The following is a 14,873-nucleotide window of genomic DNA, read 5'->3' as shown; positions in this document are numbered from 1 at the left end:
TGTAGATGTAGTCCAATAATGCATGCAAGCATCACATCCTTTACCCAGTAGTTTAGGTACATGTGCTTGAGCAAAGCTGAGATATTATAGTAGGTAATTCTACGTGAGAAAATGTGTAATAAAGATATCTTTAAAAGACTAGTTTTTTTAAAACAAATGATCAAATTTCTCATGAATGTAAACTTATAGTACTGATAATTCAATTTGTCATTTTGCAACAGGGTTATGCTTGCATGCCATCACTTGGAAGAGGTTTCTACTCAGTTGTATGACATTTATTTTACCTGAAGGGTTGTATCGTCTTGGAGTAAAAGAGCAAATTTTATCTGATCTTATACAACAAATTGTAATTGTTGCTGTTCTTGTAGTAGAATTGCTTAACTGCATATCTTCACTTGCCTTTTGCAATTTGCACCAAACACCCTAAGTCCTTTTTCTGTGACATTTTATGTAATATGGGCACTCCAGAAGCTGGAACTGCCACCTTTCTGAAAGTCACACGAGATCTTAGGTCCTTCTCAATTTCCAAATTGAAGAGGAAGATTAAGAACAAAGTTGCAATGTATGCTGTAATGGCTTTAATGGTAGAGACTGAATTATGTTTTCTTAATGTTATGAAATATTGTATTCATTATGAAATATTTCTATAAATAGTCATACTGAAATCAAGGCTGCCCCCCCCCCCTCTATTTTGGGAAATTCTGTTGATGTGGAATCTCCTCGGGCATCAGCTTGTAGCTCATATCAGTCAAGGTCGTTTGATAGTCACTTAGACCTGTCAGCATCAATACGAGTGGTCATCAGGTCTTGGCCCCTCAATATGAAAAATTATCTCAGGCATTAAATGGCCTCAAGGGAAGGGCAGTCTACTTTAGGACCCTTCTACGAATTGCCTGGTCCCTAGACTCGTATGGTGGCTGATGTCCGAAATGCCATTCTCTTTGTGTCATTGCCAATGAAGATGATGAGGAAAAGAATGATCTTATACAGCACACGTTGGGTCATTATGTCCAGTCATGACCATCACTCCTACTGCTCATCCGTTGCGTAAATGATGGTAGATTTATGAAGCAATAATGTCTCGCATTTTATTCGCTAAGGTATTTTGGTTGTCTTTGAGGGTGATGATATCACTCTATCATGCTACGAATTGAATGGTGGTAATCAATTTCCCATATCTCTGTTGTCTTTGACCTCCTCATTCTTCACTCGAGTGATTAAGGCAAGCCCTAATTACGAATATATCAGGTATCAATGTTCTTACTTTCATTTCTTAATCCCTACGCTCTTTGGGAACTTCAAAGCCAGATCATCTATAGGAAAGTATTGTATCCAGTCCATGATTCATTAATCCATTAAGCAATCAAGCATTTAATTGATCCATCAATATCCACTTGTCACTACAGTTGTTGTTTTAAGGCATTAGTTGTTTATTGCAATATTCATTAAAACTATAGAAAAGTTTGATTTTGTCTAAATTGTTGTTAAGCATATCATTGCAGGGGGAATCATAAAGAACTGCTAAACATAGGAAATATATTTTGGTCCCTTGATATATTTATTGAACGTTAGACATCTAAATTCACACCTGGAAGTTAGGGCAAGTGTGGGATGATAATGATTTAGTGGTGACCTTTTCATGATAATCCTTTCCATTCTCATCCGCCTGGAATCTATTTGTTACGGTTTAAGTATCTTCGAGAAGATAATCGCTGCATGATGTAAAACATTACTCTGATATATATTTAAAACTAAATGATCCCTTTGAATGGACACCATTAACCCAGATATACCTACATATGTTTCTAATGATACAAGACTGTTTTCTAAATTTGCTAATAGCCTCAGGTATTGTATCTTGATTTCTTGAAGCAATGGAAACCACAAGGATATAGGATGAGGACCAATGTCACTTGACTTTGAAAATGTAGCATGTTTCCCAGGGTGCCTTGCACAAAATGATTTCTCTTCGTTTGAACTGATAGCTGTTATAAAATATTGAAATACTTCCATTTGATTGGCTGAGAGCAAGGTTGCCAGTGAAAAATCAATGACAAACCACACCATGAGATGCTCTCCTGGTAGTAAGATCTGAACAGTGATGCCTGCCCTTGAACAAGCCATGTCCAAGTGATTAATCACAGTCTTATTACAGTGCAGGTTGTCTTAACATATCATTTGTAATTACCAATCACTATTCAATCTTGCATGATGACTTCCAAAGAATGTTGAATCAACTTCACAGATGCAAAGATGTAATCGCACCATAGTTATACGAAAGATCTGGTACAGTATTATTCAACGTGTGTTCTCAGAACTTCTCTATTCCTACATATACGAAGTTTTTATTCAAAGTTTCAATTTTTTTCTACCAATATTGAAAAGTTATGTTTAGTTCCCAGGATTATAAAAATACTATGAATTAATGAAGAAAAACTAGTTATCCATTTTGTGGCGTATTAGTAGATAATTGTATATCCAACCAATTGACTGACACTATTATGTTAAGAATGACCAAAAGAAGTTCCTAAGCCTACAGCACCTACAAGGAATTGCTTGTTATTTTACTTTACGTTTTTTGTGTAGGCTCTTAATCATTGTTATCTGTGCACATTGTGTATGTGATTTATCAATGTATTGATAGTTAATATGAGCATAAGAGCTTAGAGAAATCTTTTTTGACCCATACACTCCAGATTAGATATCAACCAATACAAATATACTGATCCACTTCCTCTACACACATGATCTTACCCTACATATGCTCCAACTACTTAACAAACATTAACATTTTTCCACTACTCCTTTCTTGATTTGCATCACACACACACATCCACCCGCACAAACACACCCACAGTTAAATTCTCTCACATGCTCCATCCCACACACATATTGTGGAATATACCAACCCATCCCATCCCCACCTTAAAATCAACATCACAGTGCAGTCTCAGCACCGTGTAATGCAGCATTCAGTTCTGCAATATCTGTCATCCGCTGGATCTAAACATGTCATCGATTGACCCACGAAGAATTCTTTAGAGGTCCTTCTAATGAGGTGTGTCAGCCTTGAGACCCGTTAGATGGTGCTAGAATAGAACAAGTTTACCCCTGACGTATCGCTTGCGGTCACAATACCGGTGTAGCTCTTTTCCCCATTATCTGACTGACAGCTTGTGGTTGTAGTACCAGTTTAGCCTTCCCCCTATGAGATTTACGTCATGCAGGATGTGATGTATATCAGATGAAGGATCGATCTGACTATTTCTAACTTTAGTTAAATTACAATTTGAATGTAGTTTAATTAATTAACAATTATTGATATGCATTATATTTAATATAACCTTAGAATAATTATAATAATTATTAAAACCCATTATAGCCCCCCTGTATTAAAATTATATGGTTTTATTGTGTGCAAGATTGAGAATCGACCTTTTTGAAAATGATAATGAAAATGAAAATAAATAGTAGTTAAATGATCATATAAAAAGTAGAAGTGATCTCAAATTTCACAATTGCTCACATATAGTCAGTAAGTACAATGAAAGTTATGCAAACTACCATATAAGGCCACCAAGCCAGTCAGTGTTTGAAATGGTTTCAAAGGGTCATTGATTGTAGAATGCAAAAAGATTTTGAGAAACAACTCCAATAGGGAAAAGAGTGATTTTTTTATGGAAGAAATTGAGGCAATATAAATATCTGAACTCAAATGTGATTTTTTTTTCTGGGATAGTAAGAAAGAAAATGAAATAGTTGAATATTTATATTAGGAATGACACACCATGACTTGATTTTGATGCATTAGATATATGTAAATAATTGGACTGGCTATCATGACATGATGGATGAGAACTCCATTTAGAAGCAATTTGCCTTCCTCAGATTAATGTGTTGAGAGATATGTCAAGATAGTAATTGGGAGTCAAAAACACGTTACAACATTAATGCGACTATGTTCTGTTTAAACAAATCCAACATTAGATTACTCTAGATATCCTTAAAGATTATACAAACAATTATATAAATTGGACGTGACTGATTGTTAGTAGTCTTAGCCTCTTTGGATTTGGTTGATGATTTAACCTATTCAATGGGTTTATGTCAAAATGATCAATTGATGTACACTTGCACTCAGAACATGATAAGAATGGCATTGGGAGACAGTGTAGATTTCAGAGGCCTTTAAAGATAGATGTACCATTTAAGTGAATAGAGAAAAAAATATTTTTTTCAATAGTGTAGGTAAACTTTTATTTTTTATATTCAATTCAATTAAATCAATATTTTCTTATATTTTTCATTAATGGCAGTACAATAATTGCTTTTTCAAATTGAATCTATTCTTGCCATTCATATCGAACAAAACTTGCACGGTATTCAGAATAGAACTTGACGTTAGGCCCTATAGATTGATAATGATATTACGCTATACTCAGTGAGATCCCATCTCCCTGCTATACTTTTTGTGTTATATACCTCTTAAAGGTAACTTTAATAGGTAATTTTTTTTTTGTGCAGTCGAATGTCTCTTGCAAATGTGTCCTTTAATGCCTGGGTGCCTTGACTAGGAGTTATGTTCAAAATGGCTATCCGCCAGCATTGAGATGGAATGCAGAGGTTAGCAATGTCCTCTTCAAGAATTTATGAGTCACACAGTGTGAAGGAATCCTTACTATTCCTTGATAACCCCCAAGTCACACAGACCAAACCAAACCAATCCCCAATCCAACAAAAATGTCTCATTTCAGTTATGGACACCATCTTTCAAAGAAATGTGATTGATTAACATCATTAACATCTCTTAGATTGTTGGCATCTTATAGCCCTGGGTCTACAACATGACTTCAATTCAGCTTATGGTTTACGGATTCGTGTGTGTCAAACAGAATGAGCACACTCAAGGGTAAAATATAAATGGTTGCAATCTTTTGTCAGTAGCAACTAACTAATTTCATGCTTATTCCGGTGATTTGAAGACATGATTTGTCTAATTTGGCACCTTTCAACTAAACCTGACAGTCTCAGTGAGACATATGAAATCGACATTAATCATGGTTCTATCGAAATTAATGTAATTGTGAACATTGTCCACTTGATAATGGACCCATAAGAAGTACAAAGATCAATTTTTTCAAAGCGGCATATGATTTGAATCATTTGCTATTCTACCTAAAATGAAGCTCTAAGTCTTGTTTTTATGATTTCAATAACAACTGTACTTGTGAAATATTTACTCTCAGTTGATTAACTACTATGATTTTAGTACTGAAGTTTTACAAGAGCTTTGAACCATAGCATATATAATAGTACAATCTGACCTCTTTTATCCGGCCTCCCCTTATCCAGATCTCTCTATTATCCAGATGCACACTTGCCAAATTTTTTTTTTTCAATCTAGTACGTGGGGAAATGAGATTTCAATCTAAACTCAAAATTCCTAAGCAAACTCACTTTGATTACATGTTTTTTTCCAATATAGTCTACCTACAACCACATTATTTTTTATGAAAATATCTTACCGGAATCACCAAAAGAACTTAGACAGGATAATTTTCCAGTAAATCAGGGTGCAGCGCAACCATTTTATCACATTCTCTCTTTTATTTTGAGGTATGCTCGATGTATACCTCAATCATTTCAGCAGGTAAAATATCCAAGAGTTTTGGTAATTAATCGATTTCATTTCCATAACAAACGCCTATAATTTGCACTGACGCTGCAGTGAATACTGTCTGTGGACACCTACTACATTAGATTACGTGTAGCTACCATTAGGGAGGCAGATGCATGTATTTAATATTGGGTCTCCCAGATCCGGATAAATCTCTTATCCGGATTGGTGCTGGTCCCAATGTTTCCGGATGAGAGGTTTGATTGTAGCTTGCAACTTCCGTTGATTATGGTGTTGGCTAAGTATGTTGGTGTAACTGAGGTTTGGAGAGGATTGTGATAGCATGATTTACCTCTTGGGCAATCTAGGATTGGTGGATCATCCTCGAGAGAATAAAATAGCTATTACAGAAGGGATCTCGCAACAAGCCAGATTTCCTGAGATAAGCCAGAAGAAGAAAATTGGAATGAAACATTTTCACATAGAATGTTTGGCTTATGCATGCTCATGCAGGAAAGAGAATTGGTTACTCACAATTCTTTCAATTTTTTTTCTTGGGTTTTTATTGTAAACCTCCATTAGGAAGAAGTTAAGTCTAAACATTTTGTGCATGCTAGTAGCTCAACCTTATTTTTCCCTGGTAATTTGTTTTGTGTGTAACTAACACATTGCCTTCATGTTGTTAAAAGTGGTAAATGAGAAAATGAAGTAAGAAGTAAGGGTTTAATTTCAAGATAAATAGATAAGGGAAATGTGACTTTAGGGTTGATATCTAAGTGATGATAAGATGATTGGAAACATAATGTGAGAAAATGGGCAAGTAGACATTTAACAAGGAATGGTAAAAAGGAAGGAAGGAAGGAAATAAAGAAAGAAAGAAAGATATACACGTGAAAAAAGAGAAAGCTAGAAAGAGAGAAAAGAAAGTGAGAGGGAGAGGGCTAAAAAAAGAAGAAATGAAGAGTAAAATAGAGAGAGAGAGAGAGATTAGTGCAGAGGAGTACCGTAACATGAGAGTAAAAGACAGTGGAGAGATTTTTCTTTACACATTACTTAGTTAATATATACATGTATAGTGGTGCTCAAAAGTATTTTAAAACCCAACCAGGAAATGACAATTTTTTTAAAGTGTCCAGGACTTCAGGTTCAGTAATTTTTTAGATATGTAATTGTAAAGTCAGGTGATAAAATATTACATTCAATATAGTTTGTTTCTCTGGGCTCGCTGGACATTGTAGTGTTGTTGTCTACATCCAACACTCAGCATGAAGGAGTGCATTTTCCGGTGGGGTTTATTAACTTTTAAGCACCACTGCATACTTATCAGCTATAATGGAAATTATTTGAAATGTAGCCTGTATCATAAGTCCAACCTTATTTCATTTTAAGTCTTGGACCTGTTACACAAAGTGATGCAGTCAATATTTATGTTTGATCGTATCTTTCTTGTCACAGGGCCCTTAGATGTATGAAACATCTTATGAAGATGTGAAACTAGTGCCAGTATTCGTAGATATTTTATGTCATTAAAATATAATTAGGATTCAGAAAAATTAGCCTAGCATTCCTTGTGCTGCCTTCAAATCTTTGTTGAATTATTACCCCTATTTCAAAAATTATTTGATAAGTTTGTTAAAAAAATTGTTTATCTACATAGTGAAAACATTCAAAACTATTTCTCACAGCATTTTTGTATATACTGATATTATCTGCATGAAATGAATTTTAAGATTTTAAATTGTAGTTGCCATGCTGTAAAGATAGTTACCTTTAACTTTTTCACAATTTCAAAGATTTGAAATCAACACTGACTGCGATTCAAGAATTTGTCATTGATATTAACCCTATGTCTGCCAATGATAATGACCATATCTTTGGAATGTTAAGGCCTGATCTGTGTCATATATTGCGGTATTGATGATATATATCTCATTCCATTGTGACTGCAAAGGTCTGTAAGTCATTCGTTATGACACAATCCTTCTTTTATATCACACGGTCATCAAGTACTTTACTTCAGCCCAAAATACAGGATTACACCAGTTCCCAGTATAGGTCCATAATCACTATGCCTACATGCCTCCTACCTTTACACATGTCCTGAGGGGCCCAGCCTTTGGGCTTCGGTAATTGACTCAAATTGTTGGCATACCAGTACCTTGGCTGTGTAATGTACTGCAGTGCAGCGAGCTGGTTGGGAAAAGTATAGGGGAGTAGTTGAATAAAGAGAGAGATAAGAAGGGGGATAACGAGTGAAGTGATAAACCAAGGTGTATATTTTTATTATCAGTTATTTACATGGATATGAGCAGTAATACACAGTAGTAATGATAATGATAGTAATAATAATAATGCTACTAATGATAATGTTAAAAAGATAAAGTAATACAAATGATAAGAACCACATGAGAGCAATATTGATTACTATTTTAAAGAGCATCAAATGATAAGAATAGTGATCATGATATAAATGATAGTAATGATAACAGTAATAGTAATAATGATTGTAGTAATATGATCATGATTATAATAATTATGATAATGATCATCTACCCATAGCCCTTTGGTGAGAGTGGGAGCATGGGGAAGGGGTAGACAAAGAGAGACAGAGACAAAGAAAGAGGGAGGGGAAAGAGAGTGGGGGGGGGGGCAAAATTTCAGTATTGGTCCAAGATATAGCACATCAAATTATAATTTTCATTAAAAATATTCCTTTTATCAGCCTTTTCAATTTCATGCCGTCCTCCTACGCTATGGTTTGTTGTTTATGACATATTGTAACATCACATCAAACTGAGATTTGTTAGCAGTAATGGAAGCTGACAGCATCACCTTAGTCAACCCACAGAGAGCTAAGTCGATAATGTGCTTTACGCCTGATACCCGAACACATGACGGAAATACATGCAGGGCAAAGTCATTCCCTTTGTAAATGTTTTTTCTTAAAGGGGGATGGGAGATTAACTTTCATGGTACTTTCCTATATAAATTTGTTTTCTTTGGATAAACTTACAATTAGATTTGAGAATTTGTATATTATAGACCTTAAAATCTAAATTTAAACCAACCTATTGTTTTTCATATGATGGACAACTAAAGAAGCTACCAGCATCAAAACTTTGGAATGTATGCAGACTTTATTGCCCCTTAACATATACCTTTAAGATTGTTATCACCCAATATTTCAAATCAGAAACATTTTCAAATGGATCCACTTGAGGTGTTTTTTTAGACAAGAGTAGTAAAGTGAAAAAGGGAGACACTCAGCATTGTCTTGGAATGGGTCCTTAAAGAAATAGAATACTAGTAAACTTATTAACAATAGCTCCCATATGACTTTTCCTGACTTTCAACTTTCTTGTTGATTTTGTACCCAAACTTTTGGAAAGGTAAACTGCAGTCTACTTTTGTGAGAGACTGAGAGTGGGTTAAAGATAAATACCATGTTGTGGTAACGATCTCAAAAAAGAGAATCCAATGAAATTACCAACAAAGTGATTGTATGTGTAAACAAATAGCTCTGGGAGAAAATGCGTAATTGCTGAGAAATGAGCAACATAAGCATGGAATTCCATCAAATGGTATTTTTTCGAAGCAATAATAATACACTGTCCAACATATTCTTTTCTGTGTTAGTGTTCATCAGAATTATCGATTTTGAGCTAAGATTTCATGATTTTACAAAGATAAATTTACATTAATGTACTAGATCTAGATGTATGATAATATTTTGACAATTAACCTTGATTTAAAAAGACTTTCTCATGAAATAATTGTTTGCTGCAACTACTGGTAGTGTCTTTTACCTTTAATTTAAAATGGATTTAACTTATTCAAAATTGATCAGCAAACCCTTGTCTCATTTTGTGGAGAGGTTGAAAACTTCTAAGCCGTTATGAAGCTATTAGGATCACATCAATGATCAAGTTTACTTCATTTCAAACTTGTGTTATTGCATGTGTTGAAAACCAATCCCCCCCCCCAAGTATCTTTTAAGTTTACTCTCATCTTGTTACATGACAGAGAGTGGTACAGGCATTAAAAAGTTCCCAGCGTAAAATTTACCCACCTTTCAACTGGTGGTGGCTCGTGTCTATCCTCGGGACAGGTGATCTGTTTCATCACATAGGTGTTAATGGTTGTTTTGTCTGGTGATACCATCTCAGCTAAAAGGTGTAAAGTGAACCTTGGCTATGATACCCCAGAAAAGCGAGCACCAGTCACATACATTTTATGACATTCAAATGTCAGCATACTGTGCAAGCAAGCCCTGGGCATGGTATTCATCTTGGGCTGGAGAAGCAGCTGCGGCAAAAAGGCAGTGACTCCAATTGGAATACTTTTGTAAAATTTAGGAAATGCATTAGTAGATTTAAAGCACAAGTCCACCCCTACCAAAGTTGATTTGAATAAAAAGAGAAAAATCCAACAAGCACAACATTTATAATTTCATCAAAATCGGCTGTAAAATAAGAAAGTTCTGATATAAAGTTTTGCTTAATTTCACAAAACAGTTATATGCACATCTTGGTCGGTATGCAAATGAGGAGACTGATGATGTCATCCACTCACTATTTTCTTTGTATTTTATTATATGTAAAATTTGAAATATTCGAATTTCCTCATTGCCAAGTGAAATAACAATTAATTTTTCCTGTACATGTGGAATTGGCATTGTTTAATACTATATGGTTCAGTCAAGTTGGTCCTTATTGACAAATATGTATAATTCAAACAATAAAAAACAAAAATAGTGAGTGAGGGACATGATCCTCTGTCTTATTCACATGTCGCTGAGTTGTGCACATCACTGTTTTGTTAAAAAATAAGTGAAACTTTAAAATGTCATAACTTTCTTATTTTACTTCCGATTTTGATGAAATTTTCAGTGTTCTGCTATTTTGATTTTTCTCTATTTATTCAAAACAACATTTTCTGGAGTGGACTTGACCTTTAATATGATAAGGTGTAGATGGCATAAAACACTGGTTAATGATTCCATCAGAAATAGGTTTTCAAGTATTTCCATGACCCTTTCATTTCTTTGAATGATTTAATGAAATGTGAGAGGATAGTGACATATTAAAAAAAAAAACTTCTCAAAATTCAGAGAAATTTAACAACATAATGTACATGTGTTTCTGCATTCCATATGAGGATCCAGATTATTTTTGTTTTGTATTTTTGTATTTTTTTGTCTATCCTGTCCAATTAATTCACTTATTGAAGGCATATCAGTCTCTCATTTGATAGTTAGTATTAAAGTGCAAATGTATTGATAAGAAAAAATACTCAAATTTGTTTATTGTTGTTAATCAAGAAGGGCCATTTTAATTATAAAAATTTATGGCAATGATTGTCATGAAGCATGGAGTTACAACCCTATTCCACTCGCGAAGATTTTGGCATCCATGCATGGCCAGCTATGCTGCAGAGCCATAGCAAAGCTATGTGTGACCTTTTCTTTCAATTCTCTCGCAGAGACTTTTAATTAGTCCTCTAGATAAACTGTATGCAGTGTCCATTAGATTACCTATGGTTTTATTAAAAGCAAAACAAAACGAAACATCTACCTAATCTTTGATTTGCAGATGAACATGCTCATTAAATAGTGTGAAATGTTATCATGAGACAACAGTACGAAATACATTTAGGTTTGATTAGGATGAACATGGATGATATTCACCGTCCACAGTAGATCAAGAAGAGGAGTAATTTGCAGTGCCTCCAACCCTGCAACAAAATTAATGTAAAAATCCTTGATACCACCATGCCTTATATTTGAAATGTTCCTTTTCTCAGTATCAGAGATGTACAGCTTTGACCTCCTTCACAATCACTTTCTTATATCAATTCTAACTTTAAACCAATGTGATCTATCCTTGAAAAACTGATATGTATTTCAATGTAGTACTAGTATAAGACATGTTGATCTGATGTAAGAAATAAAGTGTATGGTTCAGCATATGACTTCGGATTTATGAAGGAAAACAATTTTATCAATAATTGTCTTTTTATATTCACATTACAGGTCTTGGTTTTAACAGTGAGGAAGATTACTCTGAGAGGTGAGTTATTTTTATTATTTTATGATTTTTTTTGTGTTTCTGTTTATTCATTTTGTATAATTATGTGAGTGATGTTTTATACATCTTTTTGATTTGGTATGCTTGAAAGAGATAACACTCATTATCATTCTATACATGATAATCATATTTATTATAACTGTTAGTATTATAATAATTCATGTACCTGTCATTGTTTTCAGTTATTATTATCATTGTTTTCATTATTATTATTAAATAGATTTGATTATCAAAGAGTCAAGTAAAATAGTGAACTTCATAATTCTGTAAAGTCAACCTTAATGAGGTACAAAGTTTATTGGTCAATTTCGTCGATAATGCTTGAATAATAAACAAACTGATTGATTATTAGGAAGATATGTGCAGAGAAAAATTTGGGAGAGCATCATTAGAAACGTTTGACCTGATTAATGTTCCATGAAAGGATGGTAACAAAATACATGGAGTAAGTTATTAAAAGTATGTTATGACTTAGTATAGTTTGGTTACAGATCAGATTTACAGATAATGTGAATTGGAAGGAAAACATAACTGGATAATTTTGGTATTCAATCCACATTTGATTCAATTTAACACAAACTTTAAGTATAGTACACTGCACTTCCAGGTAAAGAAATATACACCCTGTGTTCCATGTTGAAAAATATTATTTCCATTATGTTGTTGCAGTGATTACCATGAACTTAGTCATGTCATTTTCCAGGCAGTATGGTGGCGTATCTAAGCCCAACTGCATTGCTTTGTCTTACAAGATTACCCAAGTCTCATGCAGATAGTCATTCCCTTGTAATTTATGAACGTGTATACATATCAGATTCCTGATACTGCGAAACTCTTCCAGAAGTTCTCAACAGATGCAGCAGGTTTAGGGGTACATGCGCTGGTACATGTTCATCTACTGATGACAGATTGGTTGTGTCATATTTATGTATGATCTTGGGTGCAGTTACATGATAGTGCCATTGTGGCTCCATTGCCAGACACTTGAGCCTTCCCCTTTATAATAGTCACCTTTGTTTATAGTGGAACTACTCCAGTTGTATCCAGAATGTATTGTGTCGTTAGAATTGACTGCGCATTTGCTTGTCGTAGTTGGATATTGACCACTTTGATAAAAATGATGTATACCATTCTTGTTTCATTTTTTTAACATTTATTGTCTTTATAAATTTACAATATTCATGACTTTCATTACGGAATAAGATTAGTTTGACTAAAAAAATGATGGTCATTGTGTAAGATTCATACAAATGAGAATAAAGTGAATATGATTTAAGCATTTTATTTTAGTTGTAATGATAATACTAGCACATTAGCTGCATGTTTGTACAATGAAATATTTGTAATTTGTACCAGAGAAGCAAACAAATAGATGGCTAATTTGTTAAAATAACAGCATAAAAATGAATTAATTGATTCCAAGAAAATGTTAAATACAGCAGTTTCCACTGTTATCTTCTGAAAATAAAGAATAAGAAGAATGAGAGAGAAAGATAGATGGTGAATAAAAGTTATGTTTGAAAAAATATAACCATAATGAAAGGAAAGTGTGAATGAAGAGAAAAAAAAGGAAAAGAAACGCAATGAAAAATAAAATAAAACAAAAAGATCAAAGGACGAGGAGGAATAAATAAAGGGAGAAGGGATCCCATTTAAATAGCTGAAAATGAGGAAAGAAAGGTAAAAGTCTGATTAATGCGATTCCAGACAAAATATCAAAATGATAATGAAATGAAAGGAGAGCATTCATAAGGATTCACTATGCACAAGACCTTTACATCATCTTTAACATTTACCTTAAGCTTTACCCCTTTCTGGATAAACATCTGTGATTGGTATATTATCTTTCAACAGATGACAGGGATCGTTATACATCTTCTTCCTGTTGCTTATTTAAGAGCGAATGAAAGCAACGATGTCTGTACTGCCTCAGCAACTAAAATAGAACATCACAAACATTGAAATATTCTAGGCTGACTGGTGTGTTATATCACAGCTCAATATAGCAAGCCACAATTTGTTAGTAAGCTTGAGGATGTATAGAAGGGGTCTCCTCTTAATGATTTTTTATTTTTTATTTTTGAGGTATAACATGCTTTATAATACATTCAACTTTCATCTGAACTTTACTTTGGAAAACTGTCATTAGATGTACCTGGTGTAATCCCATAGGTTGTATATAGAATTGAATAGTTAATAAAATGAATGTGGTATAAAATTTTTCCATTTGAATTCAAAATAGATTGAAAATTATGAGGTGGATATCAATCATACATGCCCTTTTTGCTGATCATTATTGTTTTTAGGCGATAAATCTTTGTTATCACAAGCTCTGATAACCCAAACATGTAAATATCAAAGATATACTTTTACATAAGTGATAAACTTTTCTTTTAGGCAAGAAAAATGACTGATGAATGCACCTTGCCTTTAAGAAATAGGAAAGGAAAGTTAAGAGTCGGGATGTGGGGATGGAATGCTTGGTATTTTGGCAAGAGCTGTCTACTGAAAGCAATTTGTTGTCAGTTGGGACTTCAGGTCCGTGACAAAGATAAGGTCTAAGACATGGAAATATTCCGATTGTGCAATAAAAATGTCCGAAGGGGCCAGACAGGCATTGCAGATGCATGTTGCATGAGGTATGAATAATTTGTAGTGAAATGTTGAGGGAGTGGCATTGTGTGTGTGCTGTAACTAATTATGCCATTGACTAGCATACTACCATACAAATATGATTTTATATAAGTTTTAGATGCTGAGAAAGATATCGAAAAAAAAAAAATGATTTGAAAAATGCGTTCTTGCTATAGTATATATGCAGGCCATAAATGTCAAAATTCTATATGGGACATTTTTATATTAGAGCACAAATGGGGAAAAGAAAAAAAAGATATCCCAAGATTGATAAAAGGGGCATTGAGGTCAAACAATAGCGTATCCACGACCATGGCCTTGATTAATTAATAGCCTGAGAATGTCTTGTTACCTAATGAATTAATGAAATTTAATGTACCAAAATGTTTACCCTCAATTGTACTTCAGTGGCCTGTGACATATAACCATTGCCTCGGAAAAAAAACTCTGGCAAACAAAATTATGTCATTAACACTGAATACATAATTTGGCCAAAAATTTTCAAGTGTTTTTCTTCTATGCAACAGGCCCAATAT

This window comes from Lytechinus pictus, chromosome 1 (assembly GCF_037042905.1).
Source record: "Lytechinus pictus isolate F3 Inbred chromosome 1, Lp3.0, whole genome shotgun sequence".
NCBI lineage: Eukaryota > Metazoa > Echinodermata > Echinoidea > Temnopleuroida > Toxopneustidae > Lytechinus > Lytechinus pictus.
Note: the sequence above shows the minus strand (reverse complement) of the source record.